Source organism: Tenrec ecaudatus, chromosome 7 (assembly GCF_050624435.1).
Source record: "Tenrec ecaudatus isolate mTenEca1 chromosome 7, mTenEca1.hap1, whole genome shotgun sequence".
In the NCBI taxonomy this organism is placed as follows: domain Eukaryota; kingdom Metazoa; phylum Chordata; class Mammalia; order Afrosoricida; family Tenrecidae; genus Tenrec; species Tenrec ecaudatus.
The window spans coordinates 88,655,702-88,679,254 of NC_134536.1; the positions used below are offsets into that span (position 1 = coordinate 88,655,702).

Here is a 23,553-nt window from a genome sequence, read left to right on the forward strand (position 1 = left end):
TGATTTGTATTTCATTGACACTGGCAAGAGAGTTTGGGTGTGGTTAATTAATGTAGATGCTTAAAAATGTGCTTTGACTGATCTGACCCTTGCTGAACAGGGAGAATGGACTTGATTAGGGTGCTTTCTTTAACTCACGTGTCCTCCCAGATCTGATTTTAATGCCAGGAGTGGCAAGGAACGCATCCCGTTATACCTGCAGAGTTGCAGGTGCAGGGGGTCGGGGGTGTCGGTTCTGTCTTGGTGACTGTAGACACAACAGGATGAACCGGCCCCGTCCTGTGCCACCTTCCCGATTGCTATGCTTGCTCTCATTATTGCAGACACTGTGCCAATCCATCTCCTTGAGAGTTTTCTAATTTTTCACTGACCAAGCATATCGTTTTCCAGGGACTGGCCTCTTGTGATAAAATTACCAAAGCACATGAGACGAAGTCTTGTGATCCTTGCTTCCAAAGAGCATTCTGGCTGTACTTCTTCCAAGACAGAGTTGTCTGTTCTTCTGGCAGTCATTTCCATATTTATGGCCAACACCCTAAATCATATACATCGGTTCTTCTGCAGTCTTCCTTATTCATTCCCCAGATTTCACATGGATATGATGTAATTGAAAATATTATGGCTGGGGTAGGCTCACCTTAGTCCTCAAAGTGACATCCTTGATCTTCAACACTTAGAGGTCCGAAGCAGCAGATTTTCCAATGTAATACATTGCGTTTATTTCTTTTTTTTTTTGTTTGGAATTTATTCTTTTTTTATTGAGAGGGTTGGGGAGCACCACCCCAGGGAATGACCATTCTAACCTCCCTGGGCTGCTTCTTATCTTCCTTTCTTTCTTTTTCTGTTGCTCTTGCTGCAAGCCGCAACCTCCTGGGGTCCCCTGCTGGCGGGCTCCTTCGGGGAAAGCTTCCTCTTTTTCTTTGGGATGCTCCCGGCACCTTCTGCTGCCTCTTCAGAATCACCTGCAGGTTCCTCTTTGGAGGGAGATTTCAATCTCTTCCTCTTGGGGAGAGGTGTCCTTCCAGATCACTATAAACCAACTCCTCTATAGATTTCTTTTTCTTGGGTTTGGGGAGAGCGGCTGGTTTGACCTTCCTGTCTGTTTCCCTGGGGAGTCTCCTGAGGCCTCTGTTTTTTCTTCTTTTGGGCCTTTTCCCGGGTCTCCTGCCTGCCAACCCCACTCAACTCAGGAGCGTTGCTGATTTCTGGAGAGACAAGCCCAAGTGCAGCCAGTTGATTCTTTACCTTTTCCAAGTGTTTCGTCCCTGCTTCCTAGTCATTTGCACAGTGCCTCCTTCATCCCGGCCAGATTCTTCCCAGGGGCCTCCCAGTCTCCTAGAAGGAGAGCTGCTCCTCATCTTGCTCTCAAAGCTTCTCCCCAAATACACTTGTGGGCACCTCAGAGAAACAATCGATCTGAGGCAGCACTGCATCTGTTTGCCAGGTATCAAGATAAGCGGCTTTTGTTCTTGACAGCTGCTCGGCCCATGAAGGTGGAGTGGAAAATGAGTCCATATTCAGGGGTGTATCCCATGGCCTCCAGGCCTGTGGAAGCTTGGTCTCATTGGCTGGGCTCTGGGACTCACTCAGACACCAGGGCCGGCCCATCACTCCATGGCACAGGCCTGTTTCTTTCGGTCAGGGGCCCTGTTTTATTTCTTGACTGCTGCTTCCATGAGCGTCGATTGTGAATCAAGCAAAATGAAATCCTTGGTAACAGCCGTCTTTTCTCTGGGTACCACGCTGTCATCTGTTGATCCAGTTGTGAGGAACTTGTTTTCTTATTTCACAAATAAGATCTTATATTTGTCACCATTGAAAGTCTGAGATTTAAACAGATTCATGACCTGGTGGCTCAGCCATCAGCTTGTTCCACTTCAGCACCTGTCTCATCTCCACGAACTCTCCCAGAACTGCCACCTTCCCCACAAAGCTCCGTGATTTTTCTCAATTCAAACTCGGGCTTCTTCACATTTTCATTTTTTCTGACCAACACATTGAGGAGAGGATAAGGAGATTGGCAAGCTCTTTCGATGTCTTCCCCAACACTGTCTGAAATCCATTTATCGACCACTTATTTCAAGTTATTTGTCTGCGCGTCTCAGGTCATGATTTCCATAATTTTCTTTCAGATTTAGTTAACCTGCTGGTACAGAGTGTAAAAGGTCTTCTGAATCCAATTGGTTCATTTTTTAGTACAACTAACACAGAACAGATGAAGCAGAAAGTTATTGGTAGCCTTGACATTGATATGAACTTCAATCGTAGTCTTCCATTTTGTTAATCATTGAGCAAATTTTATCACAGGTAAGATCCATGCCATGGAAGTCGGTCAGGCATTTTTTGCCCTAAACTTCCCCAGTAACTCGTTTGGATTTTCTAAAGGAAACTTCATCATTCTGCAGATCGGCAAGGCTTACTTAAAAATATATGATACTTGAGGCCATCCGATGCAATTTTGATTTCTTGAGCCCCGGCGATGAGTAATTTTCCAATATTTCTTATATCGAACATAGCTGGTGCATTCACATCATACCAGATTTCTTAGAAAACAGATCAACCACTTTCTTTTTTTTCTTCCAGATCTGCATTCTTTTTTAAAAAAAGCATTTTATTAGGGACTCATACAACTCTTATCACAATCCATACATACAGCTATTGTGTAAAGTACATATGTATATTCTTTGCCCTCATCATTTTCAATGCATTTGCTCTCCACTTAAGCCCTTTGCATCAGATCCTCTTTTTTCCCCTTCCTCCCTACTCCCCCTCCCTCACGAGCCCCTGATAATTTATAAATTATTGTTTTGTCATATCTTGCCCTATCGAATGTCTCCCATTACCCCCTTTTCTGTTGTCCATCTCCCAGGGAGGAGGTCACATGTAGATCCTTGTAATAGGTTCCCTCTTTTCAACCCACTCTCCCTCTACCCTCCCAGTATCACCACTCACACCCCTGGTCCTGAAGGGATCATCCGCCCTGGATTACCTGTGCCTCCAGCTCCTATCTGCACCAGTGTACATCCCCTGCTCTATCCAGACTTGCAAGGTAGAATTTGGATCATGATAGTTGGGGGCGGGTGGGGGGCGGGGAAGGAAGCTGTATTCTTCATCGGTGGGTGCTACATCGCACACTGACTGACTCATGTCCCCTAGATCCCTCTGCAAGGGGATTTCCAGTGGCCGACAAATGGGCTTTGGGTCTCCACTCTGCACTTGCCCCTTCATTCACTATGGTAAGATTTTTTTGTTCTCATGATGCCTTACACCTGATCCCTTCGACACCTCATGATCACACAGGCTGGTGTGCTTCTTCCATGTGGGCTTTGTTGCTTCTGAGCTAGATGGCCGCTTGTTTACCTTCAAGCTTTAAAGACCCAAGACACTATCTCTTTTGATAGCTGGGCACCATCAGCTTTCTTCACCACATTTGCTTGTTTACCCGCTTTGTGTTCAGCAGTTGTGTCAGGAGGGTGAGCATCATAGAATGCCAGTTTGATAGAAGAAAGTATTCATGCATTGAGGGAGTACTTGAATAGAGGCCTAATGTCCTTCCACCACCTTAATACTAAACCTATTAATATAGGCACATAGATCTATTTCCCCATCCTCATATATATATATTTGCATATGTACATGTCTTTATCTAGACCTCTAAAATTGCCCCTTGCCTCCCAGCTCTTTCCTCCATTTCCCTTGACCTTCCTCCTGTCCCACCATCATGCTCTGGCCCCACCTGGGTTTCAACTATACCTCTTCGGTACATTACCCTTGATTATTTCCTACCAGGCCTGCCATACCCACCTCACAACCAATTTGGATCACTTGTTGTTCACTTGTCCCTGGGTTTGTAAACACCACTTCCTTAGCCCCACCTCCCCCTATCCCATGTCCCTCCAGAACTGTCAGTTTCGTTGCTTTTCCTCCAGATACTTCATCCAGCCTATCTTATTTAGACAGACCTGCAGAGATAATAACATGCACAAAAACAAGACAGAGCAAAACTGAGCAACAGTATACAACAAAACAACAACAAACCACTGACAAAGAACAAAACAAAACACAACAAGAAAGAAAAGCTTGTAGTTAGTTCAAAGATCATTTGTTGGCATTTAGGAGTGTTTTCAAGTCCAGTCTGTTGGGGCACCGCGCCCTGGCCCTAAAGTCCACTTTCAGCATTCCCTGGGGACCTTGCCGCTCCATTCCCTTGCTGTTCTGCTGCACTCCCCCAGTGCTTTTTCTCGGTGTGGTGGGATCAGGTTGGGTGAAAATCCCACACTGTGTTTCCAGTGCTGTCCCCCGCAGGGCCATGGGTCAGTGAGGGACATCGTATCTCATAGTCGGGCTGGCCATGTGGTCCTCTCTGTGGACTGGCTGCTCTAATTGGGGTCATCATCCTCAGGGCCTGATGGGCCGGCCAGGATGTGCTCCACTCTCCCATCCTCCCCCTTCATCTGCTCCTGTGTGCTCTAATCAAATATGTCCCTCTCCCAGAGCTGCAGATTCAATGTCGTCCTTTGAAATAAATTCTTCTGGGGGGAGGGGCAGGCATCCACTTAATATTTGGTACTGGGGCCAGCCTCCCAGACCTCTCCACTGATTCCCCACTCCATGCCGGAAGGTTGCATTCACACCTTGAGTCACTGGGTTGAAATCTGGTCCCGCTTTCCCTGTGGAGATATAAACAATACTCTCTCCTTGGGTGGGTTAGCGCCCCATGCCCCTGCTCCCCTTTTCCTCTATTTTGTTTTTAATTTTTCCTTTCCCCACCTCCTCCCCAGTTGTCTACCATGTACATCCCTGGATTTGATCTGGTCTCTGCCATACTGCATGGTCCTCACCCCAAGAATGTTTGTATTAGTAGCTTTTTCCCTATGCCCTTTTGCATTTTTTTAAAATACTTACCTCAGCGTGCTCATTTTGTACTTGTCGTTTTGTGCCTGACTTCCTTCGCTTACTATGATTTCCTCTAGTTCTTCCCATGACCCTACATGCTTCATAAGTTCACCACTGCTTTTTAGCATTGCGTACTACTCCATTGTATGTATATACCACAGTTTTTTAATACAATCATCAGTTGACGGAAATTTGGGTTGCTTCTAACTCCTTGCAATTGTGAACTGTGCCACAATGAACACTGGAGCACAGATGTCTGGCCTTGGTTTGTTTCTTGCCTCCTCTGGGTATATGCCCAGTAGGGGGATTGCTGGGTCATATGGTAATGCTATTTCCCTCTGTTTTAAATATTGCCAGATTGATTTCCATAGTGGCTGTACATACTTACAGGTCCACCAGCAGTGGATGAGAGTTCCTGTCTCCCCACAGCCCCTCCAACACTTGTTGCTTTCTGATTTTTTTAATTGGGCTACCTTTGAGGGTGTTAGGTGGTACCTCATTGTTGTTTTAATTTGCATTTCTCTTATGGCTAAAGATCGAGAACATTTTCTCATATGTTTGTTGGCCATTCGGATTTCTGGCCCTTTGAAACTTCTGTTGAAGTCCTTTGTCCACATCTCAAGTGGGCAATTAGTTTTTTTTCTTTTTGGAAGCTAGCAGAGTATTGTAGATTTTAGTAATAAGGCCTTTGTCTGATGTGTCATTGCTAAAGATGTTTTCCCAGTCTGTGGACTCTCTTATTACTCTCTTGGTGAATTCTTTCAATGTACACAGGTGTTTTATCTTCAGTATATCCCATTTGTCAATTTGTGCCTCCTCTGTGTTTGTGTCCTTCCCTATTTCTGATAGCCTGTGTATTCCCTGTGCCAAAGTTCTCAAGTTTGTCCCAATTCCTTCATTGATGGTCCTAATAGTTTGGGGTTTAACTTCAAGGTCTGTGATCCACCTTGAGTTTATTCTTGTGCATGGAGTGAGATAAGGGTCTTGCTTCATTTTTCTGAAGGTAAATATCCATTTTTCCAGTACCAGTTGTTAAAGAGGGCATCTGCTTCCCATTTGATATTTTTGGGGCCCTTATCAAAGATCAGTTGTCTGTATGCTGATCACTTTATTTCTGAGTTTTCAGTTCTTTTCCATTGGTCTGAGTATCTGTGATTGTACCAATACCATGCGGTTTTGACAACTGTGGCTGAATAGTATGTGCTAAAGTCACGTAAAGCAAGCCCTCCCACGGTGTCCTTCTTCTTGAGGAGTTCCCTGCTAATTCTGGGCTCCTTCTCTCTCCATATGAAGTTGGTAATCAGTTTTTCCATTTCTTTGAAGAAAGTTGAGGGTAATTGTATCGGGATTGCATTAAACTTATATAGTGCCGTTGGCAGAATGACATCTTAACTATATTGAGTCTTCCAATCCACGAGCATGGGATATTCTTCCATTTGTTGAGGTCGCTCTTGGTTTCTTGTAATAGTGTTCTATAGTTTTCCCTATATAGATCTTTTTTTTTTTAGTCAGGTATATCCCTAGATATTCAATTTGTATTTGGCTATTGTGAAGGGTACCACCTTTTTGATCTCTTCTTCTGTGGTCTTATTCGATGTGTATAACAGTCTGATGGACTTCTGTTTGTTGATCTTGTATCCTGCCACTCTGCCAAACTCCTCTGTTGCTTCCAGTACTCCCCTTGTGGAACTTTTGGGATTTTCCATATATAAAATCATATCATCTGCAAATAAGGATAATTTCACCTCTTCCTTCCCCAGACGAATACCTTTGATGTCTCTTCTTTGCCTTCTGCTGTTAGCTAAAACCTCCAGCACAATATTAAATAAGAGTGAGGACAAGGGGTATCCTTGTCTGGTCCCCTTTTTCAGTGGGATTGTGTTAGTCTTTTCTCCATTGACTACCATGTTGGCTGTTGGTTTTTCATATATAGCTTGTATTGTCTTGAGGAACTTTCCTTCCATTCCTATCTTCGCAAGTGTCTTAAACAGGAATTCGTGTTGGATATTGTCAAATGCTTTTTCTGCATCTCTTGATATTATCATGTGGTTCTTACAGTTTTTCATGTCAATGTGATGAATAATACTAATGGTCTTTCGTAGGTTGAACCATCCCTGCATCCCTGGTATGAATCCCACTTGGTCATGGTGAATTATTTGTTTTATATACTTTTGTATTCTGTTGGCTAGCATTTTAAGGATTTTTGCATCAATGTTCATTGCGGATATTGGTCTGTAGTTCTCAATTCTTGTGGGATCCTTACCCGGTTTTGGTATCAGAGTTATACTAGCTTCATAGAAGGAGTTCGGGAGTTTGCCATCTTTTTCTGTGTTCTGGAAGAGTTTGTGTAGGATTGGTGTTACTTCTTCCCCAAATGCTTGGTATAATTTTCCGTTGAAGTCATCTGGTCCAGGGGATTTTTTTGTTGGTAATCCCTTGATAACCTTTTCTATTTCTTCTGTTGCTATGAGTCTGTTGAGATTCTTGACGTCCACTGAGGATAGTCTGGGGAGGGATTATTTTTCCAAGAACTTGTCCATGTCTTCCAAATTGTTGAATTCATTGGAGTACAATTCATCATAGTACTGTATAACTATCCTTTTGATTTCATTAGGGTCTGTTGTAATGACCCCTCTTTCATCCCTTATTCTTGCTTTTGAAATTTGTTCCCTCCTTTCTTTGGTTATGTTTGCCAGAAAGCTATTGATTCTGTTTATCCTTTCAAAGAACCAACTTTTAAAGATATTAATTTTTTCCATAGTTTACTTCTTTTCCCTCTCCTGGATCTCAGCCCCGATTTTTATAATTTCTTTTCTTTTGCTATTAGTAGGATTGTCCTGCTGACTCTGCTCTAGTTTTTGTAAAATTTGTGCCAGCATATCAATCATGAGTCTCTCTTCCTTTCTCAGGTGCGCATGTATTGCTATGAAACTTCCTATGATGACTGCCTTTGCTGTGTCCCATAAGTTTTGGTACGTCGTGTGCTCATTTTTTTTGGTTTCTAGAAATTTCCTAATTTAATCTCTGATCTGTGCCAGTATGCACTCCTTTTGCAGTAGAGAGTTACTCATCCTCCAATTGTTTGCTATTGTTTTCTGTGTCTTCCTTTTGTTGATTTCCAGCCTTATGGCACAGTGGTCATGACGCAAGAGATGTCTATTATTTCAATGTGCTTAATTTTCTGTAGATTTTCCTTATGCCCCAACATGTGCTCTATCTTTGAATATGTGCCATGTTCACTTGAACAGAATGTGATTTTTTTGTATTTGGATGAAAAGCTCTGTAAATATCTATCAGGCCAAATTGTCTAATTGTGGTGTTTAGCTCTTTATTCTCCTTGTTGAGTTTCTTTCCCTGCAATCTATCTTTCTCAGAGAGTGGTGTGTTGAAGTCACCCACTATAATTGTTGAGGCTGTGATTTTGGTTTTAATCTTTTGGAGTGTTTGGTTGATGTATTCAGCCGGTATCTCATTCGGGGAATATATGTTTGCAATGCTTCGTGGTTTTTCGCCTACCATTTCCTTGAGCATTATATAGTGTCCCTCCTTATCTCTTTTTATGGTTTATACTTTGATGTCAATTTTATCTGTGATTAGGATTGCAACCCCTGACTTTTTTGTATTGCTGTTTGCTTGGTAGGACCTTCTCCAGCCTTTGATTCTCAGCCTATATTTTTGTCTGTAGCCTTGAGACGTATCTCCTGTAGGCCACATATTGATGGGTTGTGTTTTGTAAGCCAGTCTGCTAGTCTCAGTCTTTTAATGCCTGACTTCAGGCCATTGATAATCAGGGTTATTATGTCCATCTGTGGACTCTGTGATGTCATCTTATACCTTTTGTGTTGGGAGTTTTCCTATTTTCCTTTCTCATTAGTGTGCTGTGCATGTGTGTGTGTGTATCATTCTTGACTTCTTTTCATCATTAAGCCAATTCTATCTTGGTGTTGTTTTCTTTTTGTTTCCCTCTGGATGAGGTTGTTCTATGTGGCAGTCTCTTATTTATGCTTGGTGAGTGTTGTTCTTCTGCTCATACTGAGTCAGCAAGGATCTTTTGTAAGGCTGGGTTTCTTACAATGTATTTTTTGAGTTTTTCCTTGTCTGGGAAGACTCTTACTTCTCCATCTGTCTTGATCGATAATTTGGCTGGGTAGAGTATTCTTGGGTTTGCATTGTTTTCCTTCAAATTTTGGAATATGTTACTCCACTCTCTCCTCTTCTTCATAGTTTCTGCTGATAGGTCTGAGCATATTGTTATGTGGGAACCTTTATATGTGATTGCTTGTTTTTCCCTACCTGCTCTCATGATTTTCTCTGTTTCCTCAATGCTGGATAGTTTATCTAAAATCACGCATTTGTGTGACAGGGGTTCATTTGCTCACCATACAAATTCTGTCTGTACACGGAAGAAATAATCAGAGGAGTTGTATTATATGAAGAAGAACATGGCATCTGTATTGGAGGGCAGCTGACTAACAACCTGAGATATGCAATGACTTCGCTTATTGTAAGTGAGGTGAACTTGAGACACTTGTTAATGCAGACCAAGGATTGTAGCCTTCAGCCTGGATTAGGACTCAAGCCAAAGAGGTCAAAGTCCTCACAACTGAACAAATAGTCACATCATGATAAATGGAGAAAACATTATAGTTGTCAAGGATTTTGCCTTGCTTGGATCCACAATCAATACTCATGGAAGCACCAGTTAAGAGATCAAAATACACATTGCACTGGGTACATCTGCTGCATAAGACCTCTTTGGAACTTTAAAGAGTAAAGATGTTGCTTTGAGGACTAAGGTCTGCCTGAGCCAAACTAGAGTATTTGCAATAACTCCATATACATGTGGAAATTTGATATTAAATAAGAAAGAGCAAGGAAAAATTTGGGTCTAATTGTGATGCTGGAGAAGAATACTGAAAGTATCAAAAGTATATTGAAAATACCATAAGGACAAACAAATCTATCTTGGAAGAAGTACAGCCAAATAGCTCCTTAGAAGCAAGGATGATCAGAGTTTTTCTGACACACTTTGGATGTCAGAAGAGAGCAGTCCCTGGAGAAGGACATCATATTTTTCAAGTGGAATGGCAGCCCAAAAGAAGAAGGTTCTCTATGAGATGGATTGTCACCATGGCTGCAACAATGGGCTCAAACATAGGAACGATTGTGAAGGTGGTGCAGGAATGGCCATTGTTTCAGTCTGTTGTGCATAGGTCGTTTTGGGTTGGAGCTGACTCAATGAGACCTGTCAACAACAATAACCAAGACTTATATAAATTTGTAAAATTCAGTCTCAGTAAATTAAAGTCCACCTTTATAAATTTTGTTCTTTATTTCTGACAACTGTGAAAGTACTATGAAATGTTTTAGCATTGTACCCTAAATATAATTTTATAGTCAATGTATTGTTGTGCTTAAGAGAATACCACCTTCTAGCTTTCCTAAGTCTGAAATGGAGGAGAAACCAACCTATTCTGTTAAGTGAAGTGCCCTTTTAGAAATGAAAGAGCAAGGGGAGATGTAGTAGTTCAAATCTAGCTCAAAAAATTTTTAAAAAGGGAAAAATCTATGTGTTACGTTGGGTTGACTAGAGAAACAAATCTAGAGGCACTCATATATGTATAAGAGTTTTATATCAAAGAGTAATTTGTATATTAAGAAAACATCCCAGCCCAATCCAGAGCAAATCCATAAATCCAATATTAGCCCATAAGTCCAATGCTAGTCCATAAATCCCTCTTTAGACTGACATTAACACATGCAGTGATGGAAAACATAGAAGATCCCAGGATAGTCTGTGCACAGTCTTGTGGATCCAATGGTGGTGGATGCATCTCCAGGGCTCTCGCAGATCTCAGCATAGCTCCATGTGGCTTGACACCAAGAAGGTGAAAGCAGAGAGTGTGTGGCCTGCCTCCAAGGAGAAAAAGGAAGAGGCCAGTCTAGAAAAGCCATTTATCTTGGTGACCCTCCAATCAAGCTTCACCCTGATTGACAGGTTAACGCCACCCACATGTTTCTACGGGAGCCAAGTTAGCCCCACAAACCTAACTTTCACTGTCTATAAACATTTTTAATTAGTTCTGAAAGCTTTATTTCCTTCCTTTCAAATGGCAAAGGTGATCAGTTCTAATTGAGATTCAGAATTTAACAAAAACCAGTCCTTGAGTTGAGGACTATGTTTTAAGTTAAGCCTTGAAAAGTTATTTTAGCTTTGGGGCAAAGAAAGTTGCTACAACGTGCCTTCTGGAATATACTTGAATAGCCTAATTAATTTGTTAAGTACTCATTGCTACAATTAAGCAATTATTGTCCAGATACTTGTGTGAAGTGTGCCCCCACCCCTCACTCCCCTAATACTCCTTCTTTGAGTATACTTTCTTTCCACAAGCCTCCATTCAGAGCAGGCATCAACGTGGGAAAAAGTGGAGGTCTGAGCCCAGTTCCAGCCCTCATCTTTCACCCATGGAGAGGGTGGTGGTTTCCAACTTGCATATGCCACCAGGGTCCTTTTGCAAATACAGAGCCCTACCAAGCTCTGCCATGGAGTCCATTGCCACTCCAAGTAACCACACAGGACAGGGTAGAGCTGTCCCTGTGCGTTTCTGAGACTGCAACTCTACCAGAGTGGAAAACCCGGTGTCCTCCCATAGATCTGCTGGTGGTTTCGAATTGCTGACTTTGCTGCTAGCAGTGCAATGTACTGGTCTGTCGAATTCAGATAGCATGATATATGTATTTTAAGATATATATTATATATATAAACAGATAGCTTTGCTTTAAAAAATACAGATAGCTTTGCTTAATGTCCATTTGTTTTCCTGGTTCAAAGGGTGTTTTTGGTTTTTACTGGGGCTCTTACAGCTCTGTTTGTTTTCAAGGAAGTGTCTTTCCTTTTGTTTCTTATTTCCCGTAGACACTGGCAGCTCTGGACCAAAGGTGAGAGACAGTCAGGTGAGGCGTAGGTCATGGGTGTGGCCACCAGGTCTAGGGCTCTCTCTGGTGGGTGGACTTGGAGGCATTGTCAGGGGCTGCAGGACTGAGTGGTTCCTATGCTCAGCAGGGGAGAACTGTGGACGGACTGAGTGACCTCTGCTCCTTCCCTGCTGGCTTACCCTTACCCCTGCCCACAGCCACTGATGCTTCCAATGTTTCAGACCTCTGCCTTCAGCGCCACTAGGGGCAGCAGTGGAAGAAGTGGTGATAAGTACAACTAGAATAGGGTCCTGTGAAGTTTTAATATGGTGTTCACACAATGTCCAAATCACATAATGTTGTATTTCATAGAGCACATCTTGAACATGAAGCAACACATATCTATAATTAACTAGAAAATAGATCAGTGAACTAGTGCCAATTAAAAAAATTAGTTGAGTAGATTATAAGTGAGGTAGGAAGACTACATGTCTGTGACAGATTTAGAACAATTAAAACAAACTTTTTCCTTTAAACAAGTTTGTTGACAGAGCATGTAAATTGGCGTGTGGGAGCTTAAATGCAGAGAGTTCATTTACTGGTATTTCAAGTCATGCCAGAAAAATTGGCAATGCTAGTCTTTTAATTTTTCTTTTGATGTAAGTCTTTACTTGTATTTGAAAACATTATTGGTGAGACAGGGCTGAAAGTCTCATGAGTGTCTACTTTTAATGACTATTTTTTTCTTCTGTTTTTTACTCAAAATTAAGACAAAAACCCCTTATTTTCCAATATCTTTTTACTTTCTCACTTGAATTGATTGAAACATCTAAGAATAAATGCAGAAAAGCAGTAAAATACCAGGCAATTCAAAGCTCTGTTTTAGACATGTGCTTTCCCTTTCCAGTTATTGACTTGACCGTTGATAAAATGAGGGGTTATATTTGATGGTTGTCAAGTTTCCTCCAACTTTAATATTCCACTTCAAAGAATATTTGCAGTTCACATGTATTTTCAGTGATGTTATGTCCTCCCTAATATGACAGAAACTAGAAAATCTCTTGGACGCAGAGACGCAGGTGAATCCCAACTGCAATGAGAAAACAGCAGTAGCGTGAATTTTAGGACAGTCGAGAACTCCTTCTATCAAAAACACCTTCCTCTCATAGTTTCTGGGTACCTGAAATGTTCATAATTGACCTCACTTTTATTTAGGGGGAAAATAAAAAATTGCCAGGAAGGAAATGAAAACAGAGAGGAGGGTTGGGAGGGTAAGGGAGGGATGATTGATGGGTTGAGGAGAAGAAAAATGTCCTTTCAAAGGAGAAAATTGCTGCTCACTTTCAGCTCGTTGCTGCCATCCAGGAATAAGGGATCAGGGCCCATCTTAGGCTGGGTTTTCAAGAGAAGCATGACCAATGATACATATGTGTGTATGTAGATAAATTGATATCAAGAAAGGTTCACCTAGTTGTAGAAGTAAGGAAGATCAAGTCCAGGGAGTTTTTAAGTTCATGAGTTAATGTGAAGCTAGACACTTCTTCTGATTTACGTAGCTTCAGTATTTATAAACCCAAGATTGGCAGGAAGACCCCAGGCTGGTGGCTGCAGAGTTAAGTTGACCCAGGGTCAGGAGGTCACATAGCAGGTATCTGATGATTCTGAGATCAGCAGACAATATGGCAGGCTGTTGGTTTACCTTCCAAAACTGGAGGTTAATGAGTAGAATGAAGACCCAGAGAAATGGAAACAAGCTTTTCCAAAACATTTCTTTACCTCAGAAGCAGCCTAGAACTCCCAAGGAAACCTAATAGCATCAGGGGTAGGACCTGAGTAAGGGTGTAGAATTCTACCTGAATCTTATCAAATATGGTGGCTTACAATAGATTGTGTGTGATTACATTGTGTTAGGTTAGGTCATGGAGGACACTAGGTGTTAACTGCCAGATCAATACCCTAGGCATTAGTGAGATAAAGTAAATTCATATTGGACATTTGGAACCAGGCATTCATATGATTTACTTCGCTGGGAATGACAAATCCATAAGAAGGACATTGAATAAATCATCATCAAATGTGATATTTCAGTATCTACCTTGAATTACAATGCTGTCTGTGATAATATTCTAAAACAAGGAAATCAGTCTACATAACTATTATTGAAAATTTTGCACCAACCACTAAAGCTAGATGAACAAATCAAAGAATTTTACTACCATCTTCAATATGAAATTGACCAAACAGGAAATCAAAATGCTCTGATAATTATTGGCAATTGGAATGCAAAACTTGGAAACATAGAGGAAGGAACAATAATTGGAAAATATGGCTTTGGTGACAGAAATAAAGTTCGAGATTGCATGATAGAATTTTGCAAAACTAATAACTTCTTCATCACAAACACCATTTTTCAACAACACAAAAGGTGACTATGCACATGAACTTCTTAAGATGGAATACAAAGAAACCAAATTGATTACTTCTTTGGGATAGACCATCAATTGCTCATGTGTAAGTTCAAGGTTGCAGCCGAAGAAAATGAAATCAAGACCATGAGAGCCAAAATATGAACTCTAGTCTATCTCACTTGAATTTCAAGAACATCTCAAGAACAGATTTGACATATTGAGCTCTACTGACAGAAGACCTGGTAGGACAACAAGAACATGAGGAAAGTGAAAGGCCATTAAAAATACAGGAAATAAAGAGAAGATCAAGCTAGATATCAGAAGAGACTCTGAAACTTGCTTTTAACCATAGAGCAGTTAGGGAAAATTGAAGAAATGAAGTCAAAGAGTGGAAGAGAAAATTTCAAAGAGCAGCAAGAGAAGACAAATAAGTATGGTAATAAAATATGCAAAGACCTTGAATTAGCAAACCAAAAAGGAGGAACATGTTCAGCATAACTTAAACTAAAAAAAAGAAAGAGAAAAGGTCCAAGCCTCAAGTTGCAATTTTGAAATATACTGTGGGCAAAACTATTGAACAATACAGGAAGCATCACCAAAATATGGAATAAAGACAAAAAAGAACTAGTTGACATTCAACTCTTTCAAGCTACGAGTAAGAACCAATGGTGCTGAAGGAAGCAGTCTGAACTGCACTGAGGGCTTTAGCCAAAAACACGGTTCCAGGAATTGATGGAATATCAAATGAAATGTTTCAACAAGCTGATGAAGCTCTGGAAGTGAGTACTCCTATATTATAAGAAATTTGGAAGAAAACTACCTGACTGAGTGTACCCATTCCAAAGAAAGGTCACCCAACAGAGTGCACAAATTATAGAGCAGTATGATCGATATTACATACACGTAATTTTTCTGACAACCAACAGTGATTGTAGCAGTACAATGACAGGGAGTTGCCAGAGGTTCAAGCAAGATTCAGAAGAGGATGTGGAACAAGATACCAGGAAGATGTTTACTTCTGTGTTATGGAATATGCAAAGTCATTGGACTGTGAGAACTATGACAAACTATGAACAACCTTGAGAAGGATGGGGAACCTAGCACACTTTATTGTGCTCATGTGAAACCTATACGTGGATCAAGAGGGCGTTAAGAAGAGAACAAGGGACTACTGCATGGTTTGAAATCAGGAAAGACGCATGTCATGGTTATATCTTCTCACCATACTCATTCAATCTGTGTGCTGAGCACATTATTAGAGGAGCTGGATTATATGAAGCAGGATGTGGCATCAAGATTAGAGGAAGGCTTATTAGCAATCTGTAACATGCAGATGACACAACCTTTTTGGCTGAAAGTGAGGAGGATTTGAAACACGTGCTGATTAAGATTATAGCCTTCAGTGTGGCTAACAACTCAATGTAAAGAAAATAAAAACTGTCACAACTGGACTAGTAGGTAGCATCATGATAGACAGAGAGAAGATTGAAGTTGTCATGGATTTTGTCTTGCTTAAGCTGCACAGTCAATGCTCATAAAGCAGCATTCAAGAACTGAAACAACACCCTGCCACGGGAAATCTGTTGCTCAAGACCTCTTTAAAGAAAGAAAAGCAAGAATGTTACTAAGATATGCCTGACCCAAACATGATATTTTCCATTGCTTCATATGCGTATGAAAGTTGGACCTTGAATAAGGAAGACTGAAGAAGAATCTATGCATTTGAATTATATTATTGAAAGAATACTGAAAGTTCCAGGAACTTCCAAAAGAACAAATTCATCTTGGAATAAGTACACCAGAATGAGCCCTAGAGGCAAGGGTGGTAAAACATTGCTTCATGGACTACGAACTTGTTATCAGAATATTAGCTTGATAGATTAGGGACAGAGGGGGTTGTCTTCCCAAGATCATCCAGCATCTGGATCACCCCAGTCCCCATTCATCATGGACCCCTAAGTGGATGACACCCCCTCCTCATAGTGTAGGAAGGGTGTGGACCCCAAAGCTGCACGTCATGTCCATTTTGACAGCAGGAAGCAGCCAGAGATGGTCATCAGCCAGTACCCCCAAAGATTTGGGTCCATAACTCCTTCAGTGGGGAATATTAGGTAGCTAGATTATGGACAAAAGTGGTTGTCTCCCCAGTGCCTGCAAAGGGCCCCAATACAAGGTTAGAAAGAGATCAGGCACGCTAATTGGACACCTATGGGAAGATCCAAACTGAGCATATGCAAACTAAACCCCCTAGCACAGGTGAAACCTAAGCCTAAAGCCACCTAGGCCGATGACATCAAACAGGTGGGCCTGAACTCAGCCAATGATGACAACCAATATTCTCAATGGGAAGTCCTGGGCTCTCTTTTTCACTCATCTCCTGTTCAGATACAGGTAGAGGGTGGGAGTCTCTCCCAACTGTGGGTGTACACACGCGCCCCCGTGCTTCTTCAGTGCCCACGTGCTCTTGATCTCCAGGGACTCTACAGTCCCACGTGTGTGGGTTTCATGCTCCTGCCCTGGGGTTCTTTCCACGTGGTTTGTCTTGCCCAGCTGCCAACCCTGGAGTGGCTTCTGCATGGCCTGGCACGCTTTCCGGGAATAACGTGTACCTTTTCGAGACTGTACTACTCGATACTTTCCCTTTCCTCCAAAACACTCCCTGGGATTACAAAAGTGCTTCTGCTGCATGAATTCCTTCAGCGTCTGTGAAGCAAAGAACCGAGGTAACCAGCTTTGACTCACAGTGACCCTATAGGACAGGGTCGAGCTGACCCTGTGGGTTTATGAGACCATAAACCTTGACTGGAGTAGAACGCCTTATGTTTTGTCTGAGGAATGGCTGGGGATTCAAACTACTGATTTTGAAATGAGCAGCCCTACTCCTGATCCAGCCATTCAAAGTGTCTTATAATTCGAGGACACTACTCCTCCCTCTCCACCCCCACCTTCCCCTTTAGTTCCTTAGAGCCGCACAATGGCTAGCTCTCAGGCGGCTTAATTGGTGTTTATTGAATAGACTGAGTACTTCAGCATAGTGCTTAAAACGAGGGAGTGTGTAATGAAGGAGAGGGTGGGAGGATGGCTTAAATAGACCAGGATCGGTTTCTAGCGGTGCCAGCTGCTTTCCACGTAGCTCTTAACTAATCAGGGAATTTTTCTATACAATGAAGAACCCATCAGTCATTTCAGTCAATGAAAGCAATTTATATCTTAAGGGAGCTATTTCAAGTATGAATCTTTTTTCTATTTCTAGTCCAACTCTTCTACCTTGAGTGACGCTCGTATATTTGAACCACCTGGCTGGGAGTTGGTGCTAAAATACCCCGTAGGATGATTATTTCCCTTTAGAGCAGATATGGCGAATGCCCTGCCCATCAGCCATAGATAGAGTCCCTGCCCATCGGCCATAGCCGACTATGAAATCATCAATACCAGCTACCGTCACATGGCTCGACATAACATCAAGGGTGCATTAATTGGAGGTTTTCCCGAAAATGGCAGGCTGATTCTTAAGTTCATAATTTGGTATTGCCTGCGAATGATATTATAAATATCCAAATGGACCTTGGCAGAAAAAAGGTCCCTCTTTTTTTGGTTTAGGGATCCCGTCCTGGAGGGCAGTAAAAATGATGTAAATTGCCTGCTTGAGGGTTTGCTTTGTTTCTTGACTTTTTAAAAATATAGAATGTTTTCCCTGCTTGTTATTGTTTTGTCTTTTGTGAATTAATATTTTAGGAGCCCAGAACAAGAGAAGGCTCTGTAGCAGGCTCAGTCTGCTGTGCAAGCCAATCTGCCACTTGGGCCACACGACCCAGCTCCGCCAATGGAGCTGGAAGCGGCAGTGGAAGATAGAGACGCAGTGTGGAGTCTTTGGTGGGACCCTATTGGGTATTCACAAGGTAGACCCTTAGGGTATTGGAGTAAAGCTCTGTCATCCTCTGCAGGCAACTCTCTCATTTGAAAAAACAGTTTTAGGCCTCTTACTGGGCCTTGGTGGAGACTGAACCATGGGCCACCAAGTTACCCTGTGGCCTGAGCTTTCCATCATGAACTGGGCGTTATCTGACCCACAGAGTCATAAAGGTGGATGTGCACAGCAACACTCCATCATTAAGTGGAAGTGGTATCTACAGGATCGGGCTGGAGCAGGACCTGAAGGTACAAGCAAGCTGAATGAAGGAAGTGGATCCAAGGCCTATGGATTCATAGGCCTTTCTCCTGATCTGCCAGCAACAGAAACCAACACTGAGTCCAAGATACAGTGCCATTCCTTGGGGAGATCAACCGGCAACCTGGTGCTATGTTGATTACATAGGACCACTTTATAGAAAGGGTAGCATTTTGTTCTTACCGGGAAGATACTAACTCTGGATATGAGTTCACTTTCTTTGCACTTAATGCTTCTGTCAAAACTATCATTTGAAGACTTACAACATGTCTCATTCACCAACATGGTATCCCGCACAGCATCACTCAGATCAAGGGACTCACTTCACAGGCAATGCAGGGCGGCAATGGGCCCATGCTCATGGAATCCACTAGTCTTACACGTTCCCCATCACCCTGAAGCAGCTGACTTGATAGAATGATGGAGCAGAGTTCTGAAGACACAATTATGGTGCTAGCTTGGAGGCAACACCTTGCATAGTTGGGGCAGTGTTCTCAACCAGCGTCCGCTATGTGGTACTATTTCTCCTACCCAGAATTCACAGGTTTGGGGTTCACAAGGGGTGGAAATGGGAGTGGAACTATTCAATATTACTCCTAATGACCCACTCACTACATTTTTGCTTCCTATCCCTGAAACCCTCTACTCTTCACATCTGGAGATCTTAGTTCCAAAGGGGGAATACACACCCTTGGAGACTCAGCACCAATTCTATTGAACTGGAAGTTAAGAATGCCTCCTAGCCATTTTGGAATCTTCACGCCTCTGGATCAACTGGCAAAGATGGGCATTACTGTATTGAATGATGTAATTGATCCTGATTACCAACAGGAAATTGGGTTAGTACGGTGGTAAAGAAAAATATGCCTAGTATCCAGGAGATTTCTTAGGTGGTCTGCTAGTACTACCATGTCCTATGATTAAAGCCAAGGTAAAGTTGTTGCTGTTGTCCATTAGGTTGGTTCCAATCCATAGAAACTCTATGTACAAGAGAACAAAACACCGCCCAGGCCTGTGCCAGCCTCACAACTGTCCCTATGACCTGAGCCCATTGTTGCAGCCATTGTGTCAATCCATCTCCTTGTGGGCCTTCCTCTTTGTAACTGCCCCTCTACCAAGCATGATGTCCTTCTCCAGGAACTGGTCTCTCCTGATCACATGTCCAAAGTATGTAAGATGAAGGCTCACCATCCTTGCCTCTAAAGAGCACTCTGACCATACTTCCAAGACAGACCTCTGTCCTTTTATCAGTCCATGGTACTTACAATAGTCTTCTCCGGCACCCCAATTCAGTGCACCGATTCTTCTTCAGTCTTCCTTATTCAGTTCCCCACTTTCACATGCATAGAGATGATTGAAAATACCACGGCTTGGGTCAGGTACACGTTCATCCTCCAAGTAACAGTCTTGGCTGTCAATACTCTGAAGCGGTCTGTGTGCCGCAGATTTACGCAGTGTAATGCGTCGTTTGATCTCTTGCTTCCGTGAGCATTGATTTTGGATTCAAGCAAGACAAAATCCTTAATACAATCAACCTTTCTCCATTCCTCATGGTGTAACCTACTGGACCAGTTGTGAGGATGTTAGTATTCTTCATGGTGAATAATGGTAAAGGCCAGCGCTAATTCTAATAGGACTACTGAGTGCCCAGACTCTCCAAGAACGAAGGTTGCAGTCCCATCACTACTCAAAGACCCATCATCAGCCGAGGTGCTCACGGAGGGCACAAGGGAAATATGGAATGTGTGGAGGAAGGAGGTAGTTTTAATGACTAGGAACAGCCATGTGACCAGCTGCAGAAACGAGGACTGGAATTGTTACAAGTAATTCCTATTTGTAGGTGTGCAACAAATATTTTTGTTTTGTTCACGTGTAAAATAGAAGAAGAAACTGGGATTAGTGTGTTTTCGTCTGTATGTATATTTAGCTGTGTCACGTTAGGCGCAAGTAGGATTTCATTATGGTTTTTATTTAATAATTATGTGTGGGTGAAGAGTGTGTACAGGTATCAAATTGATGAGGGGTGGTCTGTGATGGTTAGGGGTTATGTGAACTAGACACTCCTCGGTGAGGGAAAGGGTGAAGCGAAAACTATCAGTCAGGTTGCAGCCTGACGATACCTCCTTGGGGGTATGGTCTTTTGTATAAGAGAGCGCGGCTGAATAGAGCAGAATCACCTTGGTCCTTTACCATGTGCTGGAGTGGGATTTTACATCTGGTGCCTCGATCTCCTGGTGCATTGTCTCCTGATCCCAGGAGCTTCCTGAATACCACCGATGGCAGATTCATTCAGCGTGAACCCCAGGTTCATTTGTGTTTGCCTTCCCCAGCCTGTGCCCCACCGCCCTCTTTCTGCTTGTCATCCTGGTTCCTGTTCGTCAGCTTCCACAGCTACTACAAGATTCAGGATAAGCCTGACCTGAATGGGACTGGACTGACTTACTTCTACAACTGTGTAAGCCATCTCTTGAGATAAATCTCTTTCTCTATACAAACACATACAAGTGTCACTGGTTTTGCTTCTCCAGAGAACCCAACCCAACCAAGACTGTGTAGACCATAGCAAACTATGGATCGCCTTGAAAAGAGCGGGAATTTCAGAACACATCACTGTGCTCATGCAGAACCTGTACATGGTTCGAGGCAGTTGTGCAAATAGAACAAGGGGATACTGCGTGATTTAAAATGAAGAAAGGTATGTGTCAGGGGTGTATCCTCTCACCATACTTACTTAATCTGTATGTTGAACAAATCATCAGATAAGCTGGTTTATTGTGGGATACCAGCCCCCACAATTGAATGGCCCCAAAGGGCAGTTGTGTAATTGAGGGGTAAATTTAAAGAGACATCAGACAGGATAAGGCATGCAATTGCTCACTTTCTGGATGGCCATGATCTTAGCATCCAGGTCCACGCATAGAGAGCAAATGTATTTCTCATGATGGCTTACATACATTTAGGGGAAATGCAAGCTCACCTGATTACATCCATAGGCATACAAGCAATAGGAGGGGGAGGAGCTTGAGGTGTACACACAATAGGAAGGTGCACATGTGGCAAGATAGGCAGACCCTAGGGGTGCACATGTGACAAGATGGGCAGACCCTAGATTCAAGATGGCAGCCTAGCCTTGGTCCTCCTTGAGTTGGCTTGACCCTGTCTTTGGGCTCTCCTTCAGGGGAATAATACACTATCCCTATCAGCATGGAGTGGGCCCCACCTAGGATGGAACAGACTATAGGGTCTGATTGCCTTAGATAGCTGATAACCCTCAGGGAGCTTATCTTTAAGCCATTGACCTCCAAGTGTATAGACATAGACCATGTATTAGCAAGCAGAATCTTAGGTTTGACATATAATGGGGGGACAACCTGGGGAATACTCTGTCTGTATCCCACAGTTTATATGAAGACGAATGAAGCATCAGGATTGGATGAAGGCTTATTGACAACCTACAATATGCAGATGATACAACCTTGTTTGCTGAAAGTGAGGAAGGCTTGAAGCACTTGCTGATGAAGATCAAGGATTTCAGCCTTCAGTATGAATCATAACTCAGGATAAAGAAAACCAAAATCCTTCCAATGGAGCCAGGAGGTAAGATCACGGCAAATCGGTAAAAGGTGGAAGTTGTAAAGCCCTTTGTCTTGTTTGGATCAACAATCAATCTCATGGAAGCAGCAGTTGAGAAGATCAAATAACACACTGAATTGACTGAACCTGTTGCCCAAGACCTCTTTCAAGTATTGAGAACAGAGACTAAAGTGTGTCTGACTCAATTGCCTCAAATGTATGTGAAAGTTGGACACTTAATAAGAGAGACTGAAGGGCTCGCTTTGGCAGCACATCTACTAAAATAAGAGGGACTGAAGAAGAATCAATGCATTGGAATTATGGTTCTGATAAAGAATATTGAAAGTATCATGGCCACCAAAAGAAGATGTAAATCTGTTTTGGAAGAATTACAACCGGAATCCTTATTAGAAACAAGGATGGTGAGACGCTGTCTCACATACTTTGGACACGTTATCAGGAGAGATCAGTGCCTGGAAAAGGACATCCTATGTGGTAAAGTACAGGGTCAACAAATAGAGGAAGATACTCTAGATTGACAGAGTGGCAGAAACAATGGGCTCAGACCTGAACTGTGAAGTTTTTTGTTGTGCATTGGGCCACTGTGAGCTGGAACTGAACTGCACCCAGCACCAACAAAGCAACAACAGGTTGTTGATAGTTTTTGCTTAAACTCTTTGAGTGACAGGAAACTTGAAAGAGGGTTCTAGAACCAAAGTGCTGAGTTCTGATCTTACCTCTCGCTTCCAACTTTGGGGAACTTCGATACCGATTGCTGTCCTTAGATAATTTAACATTTTTACATTTGTATTACCTAATATGGACAATATACCAATATTCAAATTTCTCTAATTGTCCAAACAATATCTTGTATACCTTTTCACCTTTTTGCAAACCAGAATTCAGATTCATTTCGTTGTCTCCTCTCTCTCTAGTGTCCTTTAATCTAGAAAAATTCCTCTTTTTATTTTTCATGACATGTGTAGACATTTTTGAAGAATTCAGACTAGTACTTTTGCAAACTAACTTATGATTCTGATAATTCTTCATTTCCATGTAATCTTTATAGAGCACTGAATTCTGGGAGGTTGGTTCTTCATTTTATTAAACTAAAAGTTTTCATGTTATTTCTGCCCATGGTTGGCTCTAACTTTTAGAAGAGAACAAAAATATGGTATTCTGAAAATTTGTTGAAAAATAGAGTGCATGAATGGATGTTTACAAGTTTAGTTGAAAATTCTGCATGTTTGGCGATGCGCTCCTTGGTGTCGGGAAACACTTGAAGGTGGCTCTCCCTTGAACCAAAGCACTCCCAACTTAGGGTTCTGGGCCAGCAAACTGTACTGTGAATATGAGCAATTGCATTTATAATGGGAGAAATGGAATTATAAACAAAAAAGAAGATTGTAGCATTTGGTGCCTATTACAATTTTCTGGTTGAGGCACGCCCTGTCTTTGCCTGGAAAAGGGGAAAAATGTGTGTTCTGCAGAAGTCAGGCTGGAAAGCAACCTTTAGACTGCCACATTTCCCCATGCATATAGTGCACGCACATAAATACCATGCACAATGTGCATGGGAGACTAAGGCACAAA

At 42.2% G+C, this 23,553-nt stretch overlaps 1 non-coding gene across 1 annotated transcript; it reads right to left on the reverse strand.

Annotated features, from left to right (window-relative positions):
- Positions 1-1,580: 1,580 nt before the first annotated feature.
- LOC142454132 (small nucleolar RNA SNORD86) lies at positions 1,581-1,668 on the reverse strand. The gene has a single exon (XR_012785653.1). It is a non-coding gene; the product is annotated as a small nucleolar RNA SNORD86 (small nucleolar RNA).
- Between the last annotated feature and the right edge of the window lie 21,885 nt (positions 1,669-23,553).